The sequence below is a fragment of the Pristiophorus japonicus genome, chromosome 16 (assembly GCF_044704955.1).
Source record: "Pristiophorus japonicus isolate sPriJap1 chromosome 16, sPriJap1.hap1, whole genome shotgun sequence".
Classification (NCBI taxonomy): Eukaryota; Metazoa; Chordata; class Chondrichthyes; family Pristiophoridae; genus Pristiophorus; species Pristiophorus japonicus.
Window position 1 is genome coordinate 63,176,372 of NC_091992.1, and position 18,768 is coordinate 63,195,139.

At 53.1% G+C, this 18,768-nt stretch overlaps 1 long non-coding RNA gene across 1 annotated transcript in view; it reads left to right on the top strand.

Annotated features, from left to right (window-relative positions):
* LOC139227057 (uncharacterized) overlaps window positions 1-18,270 on the top strand; it is a 73,213-nt gene extending 54,943 nt beyond the window's left edge. Inside the window, exons 2-3 of the long non-coding RNA XR_011587365.1 lie at window positions 15,415-15,469; window positions 16,733-18,270. This is a non-coding gene — a long non-coding RNA (uncharacterized lncRNA). The remainder of the gene's footprint in view (window positions 1-15,414; window positions 15,470-16,732) is intronic.
* Window positions 18,271-18,768: the final 498 nt, after the last annotated feature.

The following is an 18,768-nucleotide window of genomic DNA, read 5'->3' on the forward strand; positions in this document are numbered from 1 at the left end:
TGTGTGCGGTCTTTGCGACCCACGGCTTGCCGGACATCCTTGTTAGCAACAACGGCCCGTGTTTCACTAGCTATGAATTCTGGGAGTTCATGTCGGGTAATGGCATCAAACATGTCAGGACAGCACCGTTCAAGCCGGCTTCCAATGGCCAGGCGGAACGTGCGGTCCAAATCATAAAACAGGGCATGCTCCGGATTCAAGGACCCTCCCTTCAATGCCGACTATCGTGCCTCCTGCTGGCCTATAGGTCCCGACCGCATTCGCTCACGGGAGTCCCGCCCACGGAACTACTCATGAAACGTACAATAAAAACTCGGCTGTCCCTCATTCATCCAGTCCTGTCCTGTCAGACATTGTTGAGGGCAAGTGCCAGTCCCAAAATGAGTGCCATGACCGTAACTCAAAGGGGAGATGTATAGAAATCGATGACCCTGTATTTGTTCTTAATCATGCTTTGGGGCCCAAGTGGCTTGAGGGTACTATAATTGGTAAAGAGGGGAATAGGGTCATCGTGGTCAGACGTAACAATGGGCAGATATGCCGTAAGCATCTGGACCAAGTCAAAAAAAGGTTCAGCATGGACACTGAGGAACCTGAGGAAGATCATGAGATAGTGCTCACACCACCGCCAGTGAACAAGCAACAAGAACTTTCAGCAGCATGCACAGTCCCGGCGATCAACCCGGACAGACCTGAATCACCACAGGTGACAGACACTCACGCCAAGGCTCAAAAACCAGAGCCCCAACCGCAGCGCTCCACGAGGGAGCGTAGACCACCTGAAAGACATAACCTATGATCCCAATAAGACTTTGGGGGGAGGTGATGTCATGTATGTAACCTCTATGTAACACCACTGCAATACTGTAAATAATGAAGCAATGCACACCTTGACCACAGGGGGTGAACTTGTGGGAGACACTCCTTACCTGGTCATCCAGGTATATAAATGGAGGTCTCATGCAGGGTCCTGTGAATAAAGGTTCAGGTCATAGAGTGATCTTGTCCATAGAACGTGCCTCGTGTGGGTTTTGTGCCATTGAGTTAAGGACATTGCACCCACTATCTCACACCGCAACCTTCGCCCCTAATCACTCCCTGCCGCACCCGCAAAACCACTCACTTGTGAAAAACACTGCTCCCTGATGCCACAAAATACAGACAATCAGAGAATGATAAAGAAAGAGAGGAAAGAGAAAGAGAGAGAGAGAGACAGAAAGAGAGAGAGAGTGAATAAAGACCAGATATTCTATTTGTGCTCTTGGTCGAGTAATAAATATTGGCTGGGACACCGGGGAGAGCTCCCCCCAGTATCGGGGGGCGGGGTGGGGCGGGGGGAAGAGGGGAAATGGGGAGGAAGGGGAAGAGAGGAGACGAGACGGGAGTGGGGGATGGGACGAAGAGGTGAGCCTGATGGAGGGGCGGGGGTGGAGAGTTGAGACGGGGGAGGGGAGTAAGGGTAGACGGAGGAAGTGAGCCAGAGGGCAGGGGGAGAGGGGAGACCGAGGAACCCACCCCCATTTCACAGTTTCCACGATTCCCAGCATCCAATCCCTCCCGAGCATGAGAGAGAGAGAGAGAAAGAGAGAGAGAGACAGAAAGCACTAGGGTGTGAGAGAGATCTCCTATGGCCCATGCTTTCGTACACCTCAGTAAATACATCGACTATGTCCTGGAGTTCAGTCTCTGCATGTGCGCAGGCGCAGGCATCGTCCGCGTACTGTAGCTCAACGACAGAGGCTGAGCTGGTCTTGGACCTGGCCTGGAGACGGCGAAGGTTGAACAGCTTCCCACTGGTTCTGTAGTTTAGTTCCACTCCAGCGGGCAGCTTGTTGACTGTGAGGTGGAGCATGGCAGCAAGGAAGATTGAGAAGAGGGTTGGGGCGATGATACAGCCCTGTTTGACCCCAGTCCAGACCTGGATTGGATCTGTGATGTATCCGTTGGTGAGGATCACGGCCTGTATGTCGTCATGGAGCAGGCGGAGGATGGTGACGAACTTTTGGGAGCATCCAAAATGGAGGAGGACGCTCCATAGACCCTCGCGGTTGACAGTGTCAAAGCTCTTTGGAAGGTCGAAGAAGGCCATGTATAAGGGCTGGCGCTGGTCCCTGCAATTTTCCTGCAGCTGTCGCGCTGCAAAAATCATGTCCGTTGTGGCCAGTAGGGGACCAAATCCGTACTGTGACTCCGGGAGGAGCTCCTCAGCCACAGGGAGAAGACGGTTGAGGAGGACTCGAGCGACGAGTTTCCTAGGGGCTGATAACAGGGAGATTCCTCTGTAGATGCCGCAGTCAGACTTGTCCCCTTTTTAAAAGATGGTCACGATCACTACATCTCTGAGATCTCTCGGCATGCTCTCCCTCCTCCAGATGAGGGAGATGAGGTCATGTATTCGCGCCAGTGGTGCCTCTCCGCCTTACTTCAGTGCCTCAGCCTTATTGTTCTTAAGCTGTCTTATGGCTTTTTCTACCTCGTGCAATGTTGGGGTTTTACTGAGGTGGTGGCAGGTAGCATGCTGCAGGATGGAGTCGAGAACACTCGAGTCAAAGGCAGAATCTCGGTTGAGGAGATCTTCAAAGTGCTCCTTCCAGCGGGCCCCGACAGCCTCGGTGTCCTTGATGAGTGTTTCCCCGTTCTTGGCCAGCACTGGGGTGTGGCCTTGTGTGTATGGACCGTAGGTGGCCTTAACTACGATGAAGAATCCTCGCACATCATGGCTGTTGGCCAGCTGCTGTATCTCCTGTGCTTTCTCCATCCAACACCTGTTCTTTAGGTCCTGGGTTTTTTGTTTGACCTCGGATTAAGCCGTCTATAGTGCTGCTTTGCTGCTCCCGAGTTGGGTTGCTGTTTAGGCTCAGAAATGCCCTGCGCTTGCGATCTATTAGCTCTTGGATTTCCTGATCATTCTCACCAAACCAATCCTGATGTTTCCTGGTTGAGTGACTGAGCGTCTCTTTGCAGGCACTGGTTATGGAGGCCTGGAGGGCAGACCAAGTGCGGTGGGCATTCTGCGTCTCGGGGTCAGCAAGGCACGCCAGGTTAGCTGTGAGGTGCTGACTGTATAGGGCTCTCTTAGCTGGGTCTTTAAGTGCCCCGGCATTGACTTTTTTGCGGCACTGCTTCTGCTGCCCCCTCCGTTTTGGGGCTATGTTAATGTCAATGACGCATCGGATTAGGCGGTGGTCCGTCCAGCAGTCACCAGCTCCTGTCATGGTGCGGGTGATGCACACATCCTTGCAATCCCTGGATCGGACGATGACGTAGTCGAGCAGGTGCCAGTGCTTGGAGCGAGGGTGTTGCTTCGATGCCTTGTATTTGTCCCTCTGGCGGAACAAGGTGTTGGTGATGACAAGTTCATGCTCTAGACATTTTGTCAGGAGTAAGGTACCGCTGGAGTTGGCTTTCCCGACCCCAATCACGCCTCCCTAAAGAGCTGTGTCCTTGCTGACCCTGGCGTTGAAGTCACCGAGGAGGATCAGTTTGTCGTGCGCCGGGACGCGGGACAGGGATTTTTCGAGATTGGAATAAAAATCCTCTTTGGCCTCATCTGTTGCATCGAGTGTTGGGGCGTTCACACTGATGACTGTGACGCATTGATTCCAGGATCGGGTGAGTCGAAGAGTCATGAGGAGTTCGTTAACCCCACAGGGGGAGTTTTTGAGACGGTCGACCAGCTCATTTTTGATGGCGAAGCCAACTCCGTGGAGGCAATGTTCTTCTTTTGGTTTCCCTTTCCAGAAGAAGGTGTAACCTCCACCTTAGAAACATAGAAACATAGAAAATAGGTGCAGGAGTAGGCCATTCGGCCCTTCTAGCCTGCACCGCCATTCAATGAGTTCATGGCTGAACATTCAACTTCAGTACCCCATTCCTGCTTTCTCGCCATACCCCTTGATCCCCCTAGCAGTAAGGACCTCATCTAACTCCTTTTTGAATATATTTAGTGAATTGGCCTCAACAACTTTCTGTGGTAGAGAATTCCACAGGTTCACCACTCTCTGGGTGAAGAAGTTCCTCCGCATCTCGGTCCTAAATGGCTTACCCCTTATCCTTAGACTGTGACCCCTGGTTCTGGACTTCCCCAACATTGGGAACATTCTTCCTGCATCTAACCTGTCTAACCCCGTCAGAATTTTATATGTTTCTATGAGGTCCCCTCTCATTCTTCTGAACTCCAGTGAATACAAGCCCAGTTGATCCAGTCTTTCTTGATAGGTCAGTCCCGCCATCCCGGGAATCAGTCTGGTGAACCTTCGCTGCACTCCCTCAATAGCAAGAATGTCCTTCCTCAGGTTAGGAGACCAAAACTGTACACAATACTCCAGGTGTGGCCTCACCAATGCCCTGTACAACTGTAGCAACACCTCCCTGCCCCTGTACTCAAATCCCCTTGCTATGAAGGCCAACATGCCATTTGCTTTCTTAACCGCCTGCTGCACCTGCATGCCAACCTTCAATGACTGATGTACCATGACACCCAGGTCTCTTTGCACCTCCCCTTTTCCTAATCTGTCACCATTCAGATAATAGTCTGTCTCTCTGTTTTTACCACCAAAGTGGATAACCTCACATTTATCCACATTATACTTCATCTGCCATGCATTTGCCCACTCACCTAACCTATCCAAGTCGCTCTGCAGCCTCACAGCATCCTCCTCGCAGCTCACACTGCCACCCAACTTAGTGTCATCCGCAAATTTGGAGATACTACATTTAATCCCCTCATCTAAATCATTAATGTACAGTGTAAACAGCTGGGGCCCCAGCACAGAACCTTGCGGTACCCCACTAGTCACTGCCTGCCATTCTGAAAAGTACCCATTTACTCCTACTCTTTGCTTCCTGTCTGACAACCAGTTCTCAATCCATGTCAGTACACTACCCCCAATCCCATGTGCTCTAACTTTGCACATCAATCTCTTGTGTGGGACCTTGTCGAACGCCTTCTGAAAGTCCAAATATACCACATCAACTGGTTCTCCCTTATCCACTCTACTGGAAACATCCTCAAAAAATTCCAGAAGATTTGTCAAGCATGATTTCCCTTTCACAAATCCATGCTGACTTGGACCTATCATGTCACCTCTTTCCAAATGCACTGCTATGACATCCTTAATAATTGATTCCATCATTTTACCCACTACCGATGTCAGGCTGACCGGTCTATAATTCCCTGTTTTCTCTCTCCCTCCTTTTTTAAAAAGTGGGGTTACATTGGCTACCCTCCACTCCATAGGAACTGATCCAGAGTCAATGGAATGTTGGAAAATGACTGTCAACGCATCCACTATTTCCAAGGCCACCTCCTTAAGTACTCTGGGATGCAGTCCATCAGGCCCTGGGGATTTATCGGCCTTCAATCCCATCAATTTCCCCAACACAATTTCCCGGCTAATAAGGATTTCCCTCAGTTCCTCCTCCTTACTAGACCCCCCGACCCCTTTTATAACCGGAAGGTTGTTCGTGTCCTCCTTCGTGAATACCGAACCAAAGTACTTGTTCAATTGGTCCGCCATTTCTTTGTTCCCCGTTATGACTTCCCCTGATTCTGACTGCAGGGGACCTACGTTTGTCTTTACTAACCTTTTTCTCTTTACATATCTATAGAAACTTTTGCAATCCGTCTTAATGTTCCCTGCAAGCTTCTTCTCATACTCCATTTTCCCTGCCCTAATCAAACCCTTTGTCCTCCTCTGCTGAGTTCCTTGTTCCTTGAGCTGGCCTTCCCCTGCCCGCCGGGTCTCATTTAGTGCAGCGATGTCGATATCAAAGCGTCTAAGTTCCTGGGCAACTATGGCGGTGCGACGTTCCGGCCTGTCGCTGTTGGGGTTGTCCATGAGGGCCCTGACGTTCCAGGTCCCGAACTTCATGTTAGAGGAGTGGAAGATGTCTGTGTGTGAATTCTTTTAATGTGGGGTAACCGTTGCACACCGGCTACCACACGGGCTTAGCTGAGCAAGGTCTTGGTCCAGTGGCAAGGGGATCCAAGATAACTGGAGATCAGGCACTGCAGTTTGGGTCTCGTTGCCTACGGTGAGATGTTGGCCGCAGGTTCGGCACTGAGTAGTGCCCTTGATGGTCGCCAGGGTGGCAGCTCCCTTGGGAGCCCCCTGCTGAACAACTACCATCTTCTACAATCTGGCAGCTTTCCATCCCCAGCGTCCCACCTCCCACTGTCTAAACTTCCCCTAGACCTAATAGACCCTAAAAGGGGGATCTTAAACACTTAAACCATTACTCTAAACTCAACCCTGCGAATCCCACAAGATCGGGCCTACCTCAGGCTTCCCACCACACCACCCATCAGCGACGACGACCGGGGTCCTTGAGCCACGACGACGCCCGGCGAGCAGGTGAGCCTCCGACCAGGCCATTCACTTCTCCAGCGGTGGTCCATCATCCCTCCAGCGGTGGGCCATCACCCCTCCAGCGGCGATCGGGCCATCACCCCTCCAGCGGTGGGCCTTCACCCCTCCAGCGGTGGGCCATCACCCCTCCAACGGCGATCGGGCCTTCACCCCAACAACGGTGGGCCATCACTCCTCCAACGGTGGGCCATCGCCCCTCCAACGGCGAGCCATCACCCCTCCAGTGGTGGGCCATCACCCAAACAGCGGTGGTCCATCACCCCTCCAATGGCGAGCCATCACCCCTCCAGTGGTGGGCCATCGCCCCTCCAGCGGTGGGCCATTACCCCTCCAGCGGTGGTCCATTACCCCTCCAGCGGTGGTTCATCACCTCTCCAGCGGTGGGCCATCGCCCCTCCAGCGGTGGGCCATTCACTCCTCCAGCGGTGGGCCATTCACTCCTCCAGCGGTGGTCCATTACCCCTCCAGCGGTGGTCCATCACCTCTCCAGCGGTGGGCCTTCACCCGTCCAGCAGCGATCGGGCCTCTACTCCTCGACGATGGTTGGACCTTTCCTTCCCCACAGGTGACCTCCTCCTCAACAGCGACCGGGGCTCCTCTCCTACGACGGCAGTTGGTCTCCCCTCCTCCTTCAGCGATGACTGGAGCTCTCCAACCCACTGGTGACCTGGCCTCTTCTCCTCCTCCAGCACGTGGTGAGCATCATGGCTGTGACCCCCCTGACCTCCCACTCTGAACCCCAATGGGCAACTGAGCCACCCAATGCCTCGAGAGAATGTGCAGGAAAGGAATGAAAGAGAGCGTGAGTGAGCAGCACAAAGGATGTGGATTGATTAACGGCAGTGTGAGTGTGTGGGACTGTGAGCAGCAAAAGCCTCCTGCATCTGCTATTACCAGGCAATCTCCCATCCAAGTACTAACCAGACCTAACTCTGCTTAGCTTCTCAGATCAGGCGTTTTCAGACTAGTGTGGCCGTAGGCAGTTATTAACTGGCTTTTGCTTCACTTAAATGCACACAGTCCAATTGCTCATTCTTTTTTGCTCGTTTATATATTCACACAAGCAGACAGCACTGAAGGTATGGGAAATGGTCCACGTTGTCCAGGGCCGCGCCGTGGATCTTGATGACTGGGGGGCAGTGCTGTGAGGTGAGGACAGGCTGGTGGAGGACCTTTGTCTTATGGATGCTTAGCAAAAGGCCCATGCTTTTGTACACCTCAGTAAATACGTTGACTATGTCCTGGAGTTCAGCCTCTGCATGTGCGCAGGCGCAGGCATCGTCCGCGTACTGTAGCTCGACGACAGAGGTTGAGGTGGTCTTGGACCTGGCCTGGAGATGGCGAAGGTTGAACAGCTTCCCACTGGTTCTGTAGTTTACTTCCACTCCAGCGGGGAGCTTGTTGACTGTGAGGTGGAGCATGGCAGCGAGGAAGATTGAGAAGAGGGTTGGGGCGATGACGCAGCCCTGTTTGACCACAGTCCGGACGTGGATTGGGTCTGTAATGGATCCGTTGGTAAGGATCACGACCTGCATGTCGTCGTGGAGCAGGCGGAGGATGGTGATGAACTTTTGGGGGCATCCAAAACAGAGGAGGACGCTCCATAGACCCTCGCGGTTGACAGTGTCAAAGGCCTTTGTAAGATCGAAGAAGGCCATGTATCTGGTGCTGGTCCCTGCATTTTTCCTGCAGCTGTCGCACTGCAAGAATCATGTCCGTTGTGTCCCGTAGGGGACGGAATCCGCACTGTGACTCCGGGAGAGCTCCTCAGCCACAGGGAGAAGATGGTTGAGGAGGACTCGAGCGACGAGTTTCCTAGTGGCTGATAACAGGGAGATTCCTCTGTAGTTGCTGCAGTCGGACTTGTCCCTATTTTTAAAGATGGTCACGATCACTACATCTCTGAGATTTCTCGGCATGCACTCCTCCCTCCAGATGAGAGAGATGAGGTCATGTATTCGCGCCAGTAGTGCCTCTCCGCCTCACTTCAGTGCCTCAGCCTTGTTGTTCTTAAGCTGTCTTATGGCTTTTTCTACCTCGTGCAGTGTTGGGGTTTTACTGAGGTGGTGGCAGGTAGCATGCTGCGGGGTGGAGTTGAGAACACTCGAGTCAAAGGCAGAGTCTCGGTTGAGGAGATCTTCGAATTGCTCCTTCCAGCGGGCCCCAACAGCCTCGGTGTCCTTGATGAGTGTTTCCCCGTTCTTGGCCAGCAGTGGGGTGTGGCCTTGTGTGTTTAGACCGTAGGTGGCCATGATTGCGATGAAGAATCCTCGCACATCATGGCAGTTGGCCAGCTGCTGTATCTCCTGTGCTTTCTCCATCCACCACCTGTTCTTTAGGAGCCGGGTTTTTGTTGGACGCGGGACAGGGATTTTTCGAGGTTGGAGTAGAAACCCTCTTTAGCCTCCTCTGTTGCATCGAGTGTTGGGGCGTTCACACTGATGACTGTGACGCATTGATTGCGGGATAGGGTGAGTTGAAGAGTCATGAGGCGTTCGTTAACCCCACAGGGGGAGTTTTTGAGGCGGTCGACCAGCTCGTTTTTGATGGCGAAGCTGACTCCATGGAGGCGACGTTCTTCCTCTGGCTTCCCTTTCCAGGAGGAGGTGTAACCTCCACCTTGTTCCTTGAGCTGGCCTTCCCCTGCCTGCCGGGTCTCGCTTAGTGCAGCGATGTCAATATCAAAGCGTCTAAGTTCCCGGGCAACTATGGTGGTGTGGCGTTCCGGTCTGTCGCTGTTGGAGTTGTCCATGAGGGCCCTGACGTTCCAGGTCCCAAACTTCATGTTAGGGGAGTGGAAGATGCCTGTGTGTGAGTTCTTTTAACGTGGGATGGCCGCTGCATACCGGCAACCACACGGGCTTAGCTGAGCAAGGTCTTGATCCAGTGGCAAGGGGGTCCAAGATAACTGGAGACCAGGCACTGCAGTTTGGGCCTAGTTGCCTACGGCGAGATGTTGGCTGCAGGTTCGGCACTGAGTAGCGCCCTTGATGGTCGCCAGGGTGGCAGCTCCCTTGGCAGCCCCCTGCTGAAAAACGACCATCTTCTACAATCTGGCAGCTTTCCACCCCCTGCCTCCCCCCTCCCACTGTCTAAACCTCCCCGAGACCTAATAGACCCTAATAGGGGGGTCTTAAACACTTAAACCATTACTCTAAACCCAACCCTGCGAATCCCACAAGATCGGGCCTACCTCAGGCTTCCCACCACACCACCCATCAGCAATGATGACCGGGGTCCTTGATCCACGATAACACCCGGCGAGCCTCCGACCAGGCAATCGGGCCATCGCCCCTCCAGCGGTGGTCCATTTACCCCTCCAGCGGTGGGCCATCACCCCTCCAGCGGTGGGCCATCGCCCCTCCAGCAGTGGGCCTTCACCCCTCCAGCGGTGGGCCTTCACCCGTCCAGCGGTGGGCCATCACCCCTCCAGCAGTGGACCATCACTCCTCCAGCGGCAATCGGGCCATCACCCCTCCAGCGGTGGGCCTTCACCCGTCCAGCGGTGGGCCATCGCCCCTCCAGCAGCGATCGGGCCTCTACTCCTCGACGATGGTTGGACCTTTCCTTCCCCACAGGTGACCTCCTCCTCAACAGCGACCGGGGCTCCTCTCCTGCGATGGCAGTTGGTCTCCCCTCCTCCTTCAGCGACGACTGGAGCTCTCCAACCCACTGGTGACCTGGCCTCTTCTCCTCCTCCAGCACGTGGTGAGCATCATGGCTGTGACCCCCCTGACCGCCAGTGGGCAACTGAGCCTCCCAATGCCTTCCCCCAACCAAGCCTCGGACTAGTTACCATCCCACTGCCAGAGGAAACAGGTTCTCTCCACTTGCTCTATCAAAATCCCTCATAACTTTGAATACCTCTATTAGGTCTCCATTAACCTTCTCTGCCCTAAGGAGAACAGTTCCAGCCTCTCGAGAATGTGCAGGAAAGGTGAAAGGAAAGAGAGAGCGAGCAGCACAAAGGATGTGGATTGATTAACAGCAAGTGTGAATGTGTGGGGCTGTGATCAGCCTGTGGCACCTGGTATTCCCAGGCAATCTCCCATCCAGGCCTGACTCTGCTTAGCTTCCAAGAATCAGACAAGATCGGGCGATTTCAGACTAGTGTGGCCGTAGGCATTTATTAACAGGCTTTCGCTTCTCTTAAACGCACACAGTCCTGTCGCTCATTCTTTTTTGCTTGTTTATATATTCACACAAGCAGACAGCACTGAAGGATGGCATTTTTTTCCTGTCCCCTCCCCACTTTACTTTCATTTTCAGCACCAGCCCTCGCACGAAACACAAACTACAAGCCTATCCTTCATTGCCTTGTCTAAGCTTCAAAACCGCCGGAGAGGGGAGACGGGGGGGCGGGGGTGAGGGGAGACAGAGGAAGTGAGCCACAGGGCAGGGGGAGAGGGGAGATCGAGGAACCCATCCCCATTTCACAGATTCCCCCAGTCCCGGCACTCCAGTCCCTCCCGAGCATGAGAGAGAGAGAGAGAGCACTAGGGTATGAAAGAGATCTCCTATTTCCTGAACCAGTCTGTTGTGTGGTACTGTATCAAATGTTTCCAACATATATACAACATCAACTCGCGATCAGATTTCAAATCATTGTCATTTGGGAATTTCTGCAATCGGGAGATACCTCGGTCTCCCCCTTCCCCCACCCTCGCTCTCCCCACAGACCGAGAATGGGGGAAGGGGGAGAGCGAGGGTGGGGGAAGAGCGGGGGGAGAGTGAGGATGGGGGAAGGGGGAGAGCGAGGGTGGGGGAAGGGGGAGACCGAGGTATCTCCCGATTGCAGAAATTCCCAAATGACAATGATTTGAAATCTGATCGCGAGTTCCCAACATCATCATCATCATCATCATAGGTAGTCCCTCGGAATCCAGGAAGATGCTGGGGATGTTGGCCTGGTCGAGGACACTAATGTTGGTGCGTCTGTCCTCCCAGGGGATTTATAGGATCTTGTGGAGGCAGCGTTGGTGGTATTTCTCCAGTGACTTGAGGTGTCTACTGTACATGGTCCATGTCTCTGAGCCATACAGGAGGGCGAGTATTACTACAGCCCTGTAGACCATGAGCTTGGTGGCAGTTTTGATCTTCGAACACTCTTTTCCTCAGGTGGCCGAAAGCTGCACTGGCGCACTGGAGGCGGTGTTGAATCTCATCGTCAGTGTCTGCTCTTGTTGATAAAAGGCACCCGAGGTATGGGAAATGGTCCACGGTGTCCAGGGCCGCGCCGTGAATCTTGATGACTGGGGGGCAGTGCTGTGAGGTGAGGACAGGCTGGTGGAGGACCTTTGTCTTACGGATGTTTAGCAAAAGGCCCATGCTTTCATACACCTTAGTAAATACGTCGACAATGTCCTGGAGTTCAGCCTCTGCATGTGCGCAGGCGCAGGCATCGTCCGCGTACTGTAGCTCGACGACAGAGGTTGGAGTGGTTTAGGACCTGGCCTGGAGACGGCGAAGGTTGAACAGCTTCCCACTGGTTCTGTAGTTTAGTTCCACTCCAGCAGGGAGCTTGTTGACTGTGAGGTGGAGCATGGCAGCAAGGAAGATTGAGAAGAGGGTTGGGGCGATGACGCAGCCCTGTTTGACCACAGTCCGGACGTGGATTGGGTCTGTAATGGATCCGTTGGTAAGGATCACGGCCTGCATGTCGTCATGGAGCAGGCGGAGGAAGGTGATGAACTTTTGGGGGCATCCAAAACGGAGGAGGACGCTCCATAGACCCTCGCGGTTGACAGTGTCAAAGGCCTTTGTAAGATCGAAGAAGGCTATGTATAAGGGCTGGTGCTGGTCCCTGCATTTTTCCTGCAGCTGTCGCGCTGCAAGAATCATGTCCGTTGTGTCCCGTAGGGGACGAAATCCGCACTGTGACTCCGGGAGGAGCTCCTCAGCCACAGGGAGAAGACGGTTGAGGAGGACTCGAGCGACGAGTTTCCTAGGGGCTGATAACAGGGAGATTCCTCTGTAGTTGCCGCAGTCAGACTTGTCCCTATTTTTAAAGATGGTCATGATCACTACATCTCTGAGATCTCTCAGCATGCTCTCCTCCCTCCAGATGAGAGAGATGAGGTCATGTATTCGCGCCAGTAGTGCCTCTCTGCCTCACTTCAGTGCCTCAGCCTTGTTGTTCTTAAGCTGTCTTATGGCTTTTTCTACCTCGTGCAGTGTTGGGGTTTTACTGAGGTGGTGGTAGGTAGCATGCTGCGGGATAGAGTCGAGAACACTCGAGTCAGGCAGAGTCTCGGTTGAGGAGATCTTCGAAGTGCTCCTTCCAGCGGCCCTGACAGCCTCGGTGTCATTGATGAGTGTTTCCCCGTTCTTGGCCAGCAGTGGGATGTGGCCTTGTGTGTTTGGACCGTAGGTGGCCTTGACTGCGATGAAGAATCCTCGCACATCATGGCTGTCAGCCAGCTGCTGTATCTCCTGTGCTTTCTCCATCCACCACCTGTTCTTTGGGTATCGGGTTTTTTGTTGGACCTCGGCCTTAAGCCGTCTGTAATGCTGCTTTGCTGCTCCCGAGTTGGTTTGCTGTTTAAGGCTCAGAAATGTCCTGGGCTTGCGATCTATTAGTTCTTGGATTTCCTGATCATTCTCACCAAACCAATCCTGATGTTTCCTGGTTGAGTGACCGAGCGTCTCTTTGCCGGCACTGGTTATGGAGGGCAGACCAAGTGCGGTGGGCATTCTGCGTCTCGGGGTCAGCAAGGCACGCCAGGTTAGCTGTGAGGCGCTGACTGTATAGGGCTCTCTTAGCTGGGTCTTTAAGTGCCCCGGCATTGATTTTTTTTGCGACACTGCTTCTGCTGCCCCCTCCGCTTTGGGGCTATGTTGATGTTAATGACGCATCGGATTTGGCGGTGGTCCGTCCAGCAGTCACCAGCTCCTGTCATGGTGCGGGTGATGCGCACATCCTTGCGATCCCTGGATCGGACGATAACGTAGTCGAGCAGGTGCCAGTGCTTGGAGCGAGGGTGTTGCTTCGATGCCTTGTATTTGTCCCTCTGGCGGGACAAGGTGGTGGTGATGACAAGTTCATACTCTAGACATTTTGTCAGGAGTAGGGTACCGCTGGAGTTTATCTTTCCCTACCCTGTCTCTGCCAATCACGCCTCCCCAGAGGTCTGTGTCCTTCCTGACCCTGGCGTTGAAGTCACTGAGGAGGATCAGTTTATCGTCCGCCGGGACGCGGAAGAGGGATTTAACGAGGTTGGAGTAGAAACCCTCTTTAGCCTCATCTGTTGCATCGAGTGTTGGGGCGTTCACACTGATGACTGTGGCGCATTGATTCCGGGATAGGGTGAGTCGAAGAGTCATGAGGCGTTCGTTAACCCCACAGGGGGAGTTTTTGAGGCGGTCGACCAGCTCGTCTTTGATGGCGAAGCCAACTCCGTGGAGGCGACATTCTTCCTCTGGTTTCCCTTTCCAGAAGAAGGTGTAATCTCCAACTTGTTCCTTGAGTTGGCCTTCCCCTGCCCGCCGGGTCTCGCTTAGTGCAGCGATGTCGATATCAAAGCGTCTAAGTTCCCGGGCAACAATGGCGGTGTGGCGTTCCGGCCTGTCGCTGTTGGAGTTGTCCATGAGGGCCCTGACGTTCCAGGTCCCGAACTTCATGTTAGAGGAATGGAAGATGCCTGTGCATGAGTTCTTTTAATGTGGGGTGGCTGTTGCACACTGGCTACCACACGGACTTAGCTGAGCATGGTCTTGATCCAGTGGCAAGGGGGTCCAAGATAACTGGAGACCCAATTATAAAATCCCCTACAACTGACACACAACGCTTCCCTCCTCCTCCTCCCCCTGAGGACAGCCTCCTTCTCCAAAGTGCCATGGTCCGTATTCTGGCTGTCCTTCCGACAGTCTTTATCCTTATCCTCACAACAACGAGTACATTATGCCTGTTGGATAGGATCAGTTTCTGCCGATCCTCCTTCTCTATCTCACCTGGGTCCCCCTTACTCTGCACACTGTTGCTCACACCGACCCTGTTCTGATCCTACACCTCACCAAGAGGTGTGGCCGCGGTCTGGAGCAGACTGTCCAGAAATTCCTCCCCCTCCCTTACGTGTCGGAGTGTCTCCAACTGGCTCTAGCTCAATGACTCTGAGCCGGAGAGATTCCAGACGGAGACATCTCCTGCAGACGTGTTTGCTCGGGACAGTCTAACTGTCCTCAAACTCCACATACTGCAGTCCCAATACACAACCTGCCCTGCTATGTCTTAGTCGGGCCTTATTTAATTTATTCAATTGGTTAAAATCTTTATTCAACAATTATTTATAGGTTTATTAATTAGTCGATCAAGTTAAGTTTTAATTTAATAAAGTACATTATAGTTTCTCGCTCTTAGTTTAAACCACTGTGGAGTGGGGGCGGGGGGAGTGGGGACAGGGGGAGTGGGGGCGGGGGACAGGGAGACGGGGAGTGGGGAGGCGGAGTGGGGAGACGGGGAGTGGGGGGAGTGGGGCGGGGGGACTGGGGAGGCGGGGGGACTGGGGAGGCGGGGGGACTGGGGAGACAGGGGGGAGTGGGGAGGCGGGGGGAGTGGAGAGACGGGGGCAGGGAGTGGGGGCGGGGTGGCGGGGAGTAGGGAGACGGGGCAGGGAGTGGGGGTGGGGAGTGGGGAGACGGGGAGTGGGGAGAGTGGGAAGGGAGTGGGGGCGGGGAGTGGGGAGACGGGGCAGGGAGTGGGAGCGGGGAGTGGGGAGACGGGGCAGGGAGTGGGGGCGGGGAGTGGGGAGACGGGGCAGGGAGTGGGGAGATGGGGCAGGGAGTGGGGAGATGGGGCAGGGAGTGGGGGCAGGGAGTAGGGAGACGGGGCAGGGCGTGGGAGCGGGGAGTGGGGAGACGGGGCAGGGAGTGGGGAGACGGGGCAGGGAGTGGGGGCGGGGAGTGGGAAGACGGGGCAGGGAGTGGGGAGACGGGGCAGGGAGTGGGGGCGGGAAGACGGGGCGGGGAGAAGGATACAGCAGCCCCAGGTGTGACCTCCCCCGTCCCGCCATTCCCTAACTCACCCACCCCTATTTTTCTGTTCCAGGCCGATGAGATATACAAAGAATGGCAACAGAAAGTGATGACGAAGTCAGGCACAGGTTAGTACCGAGCCGGTCTGAGCCTACACTCGACTCCAGCCCCTCTGAGAGAAGAAATTCCTCCTCATCTCAGTTTTAAATGGGCGGCCACTTAGTCTAAGACTATGTCCCCTAGTTTTAGTTTCCCCTATGAGTGGAAATATCCTCTCTGCATCCACCTTGTCGAACCCCCTCATTATCTTATATGTTTCAATAAGATCACCTCTCATACTTCTGAACTCCAATGTGAATAGGCTCAACCTATCTTCATAAGTCAACCCCCTCAACACCGGAATCAACCGAGTAAACCATCTCGGAACAGACTCCAATGCAAGTATATCCTTCCTTAAATACGGAGACCAAAACTGTATGCAGTACTCCAGGTGTGGCCTCACCAATACCCTGTACAGTTGCAGCAGGACTTCTCTGCTTTTATACTCTATCCCCCTTGCAATAAAGGCCAACATTCCATTTGCCTTCCTGATCACTTGCTGTACCTGCATACTAACTTTTTGTGGTTCATGCACAAGGAACCCCAGGTCCCTCTGTACTGCAGCACTTTGCAATTTTTCTCCATTTAAATTATAATTTGCTTTCCATTATTTCTGCCAAAGTTGATAACCTCACAGTTTCCCACATTATACTCCATCTGCCAAATTTTTGCCCACTCACTTAGCCTGTCTATATCCCTTTGCAGATTTTTTGTGTCCTCCTCACAATTTGCTTTCCCACCCATCGTTGTATCATCAGCAAACTTGGCTACATTACACTCGGTCCCTTCATCCAAGTCATTAATATAGATTGTAAATAGTTGAGGACCCAGCACCGATCCCTGTGGCATCCCACTAGTTACTGTTTGCCAATTGGAAAATGACCATTTATCCCAACTTTCTGTTTCTGTTAGTTAGCCAATCCTCTATCCATGGCAATGTATTAACCCCAACCCCATGAGCTTTTATCTTGTGCAGTAACCTCTCATGTGGCAACTTATCGAATGGAACATTGTACAGTGCTCTGCCCCTCTCGCTCCCATTAGCGCTCTAAGGGGAGTGACAGCGTTTGATTGAGCAACACTTCATGCTTGGAGCGCTGAACTGGAAATTCCCGTCGGATTCAATTGTGCAGTGCCCGTCGATACTTTAGTGCTCCCGCGAAAATTATCGGTCCAAACGGGATGCTCCATAATGTTCAGGCCAAAGAGGCTGCAAGGGGATGTAGACAGGTTAAGCGAGGGGACAGTAAGGGGGCAGATGGAGTATAATGTGATCTTATTCATTTTGGTAGGAAGAATAGACAAACAGAATGGGGGGAAAGTTGCAGTCAGGCGAACGCCTCCGACCCCCAAAAAATTCCGAAAATACCTGGTGGTCCCAGAGGCCCTTGCGAATGCGGTCGTAGGCCGTCGTTCGATGCTATTGGCGAGGACGAAAACCCCCTCATTTTACCCAGAAGGAAAAGAGCTGTGGGATCTGTCTGTGCTGCAATGTGAATTGAAACCGAGACAGTTGGCCTTGGCAGAGCAGTGATTGGACGGGGGAGGACACCGGAGGGCCAATGGTGGGACAGAGTCAGCCAGAAGCATGGGGCTTTCAAGCCAATGGGAGAGCACTTGCTCGAAAACTGTGGAACTGACTCATCGCCATTATCGGGCTATTGTCTTCCCCATGTTTACACTATGGAGGGAAATTATGCAGACCTTCAGAAAACTAGGGAACCCAAAACAACCCAAGCACCTACACAATGGCTACAGGAGGCCAACGCAAGCAACACCTACTCAAACCTTGAGTAGGTTAACATCAGTTGAAAAAACCCGCAATAATCTAAAAATGCTGCATTTTTCAAAATCACAAAGCCCGCCAATGGGAAGGATCGATTTCAGCACGAGTGGCGGACTGGATAATCTGGCTATAAAAAGGGATTTCTGACCCAGTGTGTGTGTTGTTCTGCTCTTGTGATCCAACAACCAGCAAGCCTCTCGACACTGAAGGAAATCCAGTGTCCGAAGACACCGAAGATAGAAGAAACAAACCAACCAGACTGCAGAAGGCACAGTAGTGAGTATAACCTCTGGTCCCCAGAACTCCCAACTCAGTTAGGCCAGGAAAGGTGGGAGGTTGGGCATTGTACTGCTAAACTTGTGTAAAAATTTTCATTGTGTCCGTTTAGTGGGATTTAGGGGGATTGTTTTGTTGGTGTATTGCTGTTTGTTGAGATACACCTTGTCAAATAAATTGGAAGCCTAAAGTTCCTCTTGGAATCACCTTGTCTCAGTTCTATTGTATCACATCTCCTGATCGTGAGTCTTATGTCAGAACAGTGTAAGGGAAGCTAGGAGCACCTCGAAAACGCTCAACTGTGTGTCACAGTCTGGGGAAGAAGGGGTTAGGAGTGTTTGACACTCACAGGTGCCTCACAGGCTAGGCATAAGCTGTGAGGACGCACGAGTCTCAAAACCCCCTTCATAAGCTGTGGACACAGTCTCTCCAGGGGTGCTCTTGCAGCACTCAGGGCATCTCACAAGCCAGGCATAAGCTGTGAGGGCAGAAGCCCAGAGAGAGACACCCAAGGCACAACAACACTCCCCGAGAACCCCTTAAGAACATGGTGTCCGCGGCAGGACATAAGCAAACAGGAGATGTTAATATAACAGATGAGCTGATAAGAGAGGAAACTAAAATGGAGGAGAGAATTTCCTCATACATTTTTGGCAAGGTGAACCTCACCAAACCTTGGGTGCAAGCCCTCACACGGGCAGAGTGCCCAGTGGATGCTGCTGCCCAGTGGACAGCAGGGAAGGACCTCAACTGCAGGGTGGAAAAGGCCATCTGGCTTATCTGCTTCACCCGCCAAGTCCGAAAGTTCAATCAGCGGGTGAAGGACTTGGAACAGAGTCTTCAGAAATCAGAGGAACTCTCTGCTATCCAGGCTGTGGTTGGGGACAACCTGCTGGCCGAATTAGCTGAGGAGCAGCAAGGGAAGAGGCAGTTAGAGGAGACCTTCCGAAATAGCCGGGACTAGCTTCAGTGTCAGGTCACTGAGGCCAAGGGTAGTGAGCGGTCCCTCCGGGAACAGAACTCTCGGTACACCCAGAAAATTTGGGAACTAGAGAATAAATTAAAAGACTTACAGGCAGCCTATAAAGTGACCAGTAGCAGTGAATTTGCAGATCACGGTCCCTGCCAGGAGAGGATTAAAACTCTCACCCACGCTCTATCCCAGGTAAAGGGGATGGTCACCCTGATAGGACCTGGAGGGTCCACAGGGGACAAAGGAGAGTATTGCGGGGTAGAGGAGAATCCAAAGGCAAGAGACGCCCGACC